Source organism: Somniosus microcephalus, chromosome 1, assembly GCF_052327205.1.
Source record: "Somniosus microcephalus isolate GS21.2 chromosome 1, FLI_Smic_1.0, whole genome shotgun sequence".
NCBI classification, from domain to species: Eukaryota; Metazoa; Chordata; class Chondrichthyes; order Squaliformes; family Somniosidae; genus Somniosus; species Somniosus microcephalus.
In genome coordinates, this window is record NC_140987.1 from 187,802,750 (window position 1) to 187,806,208 (window position 3,459).

Genomic DNA, 3,459 nt, shown 5'->3' on the forward strand with positions numbered 1-3,459 from the left:
GTGTGTGTGGCTGTGTGTGTGTGTGTCTGTGTGTGTGTGGCTCTGTGTGTGTGTGTGGTGCGTGTGTGTGTGTGGCTGTGTGTCTATGTGTCTGTGTGTGTCTGTGTGTGTGTCTGTGTGTCTGTGTGCATGTGGCTCTGTGTGTGTGTGTCTGTGTGTGTCTGTGTGTGTGTGTGTGTGTCTGTGTGTGTGTGTGTGTGTATCTATGTGTGTGTGTGTGTGTGTGTGGCTATGTGTGTGTGTGTGTGTGTGTATCTATGTGTGTGTGTGTGTGTGTGGCTATGTGTGTGTGTGTGTGTGGCTGTGTGTATCTATGTGTGTATCTATATGTGTGTGTGTGTGTGTGTGGCTATGTGTGTGTGTGTGTGTGTGTATCTATGTGTGTGTGTGTGTGTGTGTGGCTATGTGTGTGTGTGTGTGTGTGTATCTATGTGTGTGTGTGTGTATCTATGTGTGTGTGTGTGTGTGTGGCTATGTGTGTGTGTGTGTGTGTGGCTATGTGTGTGTGTGTGTGTGTGGCTGTGTGTGTGTGTGTGTGTATCTATGTGTGTGTGTGTGTGTGTATCTATGTGTGTGTGTGTGTGTGTGGCTATGTGTGTGTGTGTGTGTGGCTGTGTGTATCTATGTGTGTATCTATGTGTGTGTGTGTGTGTGTGTGGCTATGTGTGTGTGTGTGTGTGTGTATCTATGTGTGTGTGTGTGTGTGTGTATCTATGTGTGTGTGTGTGTATCTATGTGTGTGTGTGTGTGTGTGGCTATGTGTGTGTGTGTGTGTGGCTATGTGTGTGTGTGTGTGTGTGGCTGTGTGTGTGTGTGTGTGTATCTATGTGTGTGTGTGTGTGTGGCTGTGTGTATGCGTGTGTCCTCCAACACCTGGCTATCTGATGTTTACATGGTTGCTTAAAAGTGGAGGTTGAAAACTAGGATTTCATTTTAGTTGTATAACTTGAAAACCTTGTGGCTGTTGTGGAAAATGGCAGAAAGTAAGTTAAAATCATTGAGCTATGACTACCCGATGATGTTCTTGCTGTTTGAACCATATAACCAGTGGAATTATGAGGTTGAGGTATGGACACTGCCTACTACTCTACCAGGGAGAAAACAAGGCATAGCCTTGATGCTGTTGCTTCCTGATTGAAGTCAAATCAGAAGTAAGGTATTTTCTGAGACAGATCTAACTCAGTTGGATAGTGATGAAGGTTTGGGGGGAGGAATTCAGTTGTTAGCGCCACCCGTTAGCGCCTTAAGAGGGCGATAAGTGGGGCGCGAGACGGCTAGCGCCCGGGCGCGGCGAGACCTGCGCCTCTCGTGAAATTGAGTGGACATTTAGCGGCGGCGCTAAACCGCAACGCCCGCTCAGCTGCGCGCGCAGATCCTGACGTCATTTCATGGTGCAACGCCCTTGGGGCGCCCCGAACCGGAAATTCAGTGGCGCCCCCCTCCTTGCCGCCTGTCGCTCCCAGCGACTGGTTGACTGGAACGGTTCCCAGTCACTGTTGTGCTGGGGGGGCGCTATTTAAAGGGGGCTCTTCCTGGCTTCTTTCTGGTAGCCATTTTTGGACCACTCCTTTTGAGAGAGAGAGAGATTTGCAGAGAGACAAAGGGAGAGAGCTTTCTGCATTGAGTCAGTGCTCGCACAGGTACTTCTGGCTTCGGCCCAGAACTTTGTAGTTGGTTTGCTTTTTCACTGGCATAACCTTGAGTGGCCACAAACTATGGGGGCTGCAATGGGTGGAAACGTTGGGTTTCTCCATTACATTGAGAGGGCTCAGAGACGCCGAGAGAGAGTGCCAATCATGGCCAGACGGAGGAGGGCCAATAGGCATCGGCACACGAGACATTACCGTCCCAGGGTTTTCCGCCAACAGTTCTCATACCTCAACATGTCTGAGGAGCAGTGTTTTCAGAGGCTGCGATTCAGCAGGGAGGTGGTCACTGAGCTCTGCCACCTGCTTCAACCAGATCTGCAGCCTCAACTGAGGAGCAGGACATCTCTGTCGGTGGCAGTGAAGGTCACACTGGCTCTCAACTTCTATGCCACTGGCTCCTTCCAATCCGCTACTGGGGACATTGCCAATATCTCCCAGTTCGCGGTGCATTGCTGCATCCGTCAAGTCACAAATGCCCTCTTTAAAAGGAGACATCAGTACATTTCCTTCCCCATGACCCCGGACAAGCAGCAAGAGCGCGCAATGGAACTTGCAAGAATAGCAGGCTTCCCCATGGTCCAGGGTGACATTGACTGCACGCATGTGGCTTTGCAGGCGCCGCAAGAGAATGCTGAGGATTACCGCAACTGGAAGGGATTCCATTCGTTGAACGTCCAGTTGGTCTGTGACCACAAACAGCTGATACTCGCTGTCAATGCCCGCTTTCCAGGCAGCAGCCACGACGCCTTCATCCTGCGCCAGACTTCTGTGGCAGACCTTTTCGAGGCCCCGGCTCACCCAGGAGGCTGGCTTCTCGGGGACAAGGGCTATCCTCTGTGCACCTGGCTGATGACCCCTCTCCGTACACTCAGCACCCCTGCTGAAGAACGATACAATGAGGGCCATCAAGCGACCAGGAACATCATTGAGCACACAATCAGCGTGCTCAAGCAATGGTTCCGCTGTCTGGACCATTCCGGGGGAGCCCTTCAGTACTCACCTGAGCAAGTCTCCCATTTCATTGTTGTGTGCTGCATGCTGCATAACCTGGCAATCCTCAGGACTCAGCCACTGCCACCAGAAGACATTGGAGCACCAGCAAAGGAGGAGGAGGAGCACCAAGATGGGAGGGAGGCACAAAGTGCAAGGGCCGTCCGTCAGCGGCTTATAGCAAGTCGGTTCTAGGCCCCCTCTGAGGAATGGCTTCTGCCATTCAAAGAACATGAATGGAACCGTGCCGCAACCCCTAAGCTGGTCAAGGCAACAAATAGTTCAAAGAGCAAACATGCACATTCTGAATAAAGACACTTCTTTATTTAACAAACTGTGTGCCCTTCCCGCATGACAAAGTAATAGAGAGAAACCCCCCAAAAAACAGTCAGTCACATAACTGGCTCTCACAACCTGGAGACAATGAACAAAAGAGTAAACAAAAAATGACCACGATCCTCAGCCTTCAATAAAACATTTAACAGCATTTTGCCACACCTCCTACTTTTTGCCCTTCGAGGGTGATCTGCTTCGCTTGCGAGATTCGCCCCTTCCCACCCCGCAGCTCCTCTGCAATGGGACCCCAGTGGCTGCAGCAAGGCTGAGGGAAGGCTGCTGAGTGTCAGAAACTGAGACTGCAGATGCCATTGAGGGATGGCCTGGACCAGCTCTGGGCCTGGAGGGCTCGGCTGCTGACTGCTCCAACTCTGCACGGGCGGCAGCAGTCTGTCCTACAGGTGGTGGCAGCTGCAGTGGAGAAGTGACGGTGTTGGCAGCAGGAATGCTGTCATCCTGACAGAGGACAGCAACTCCCTGGTCG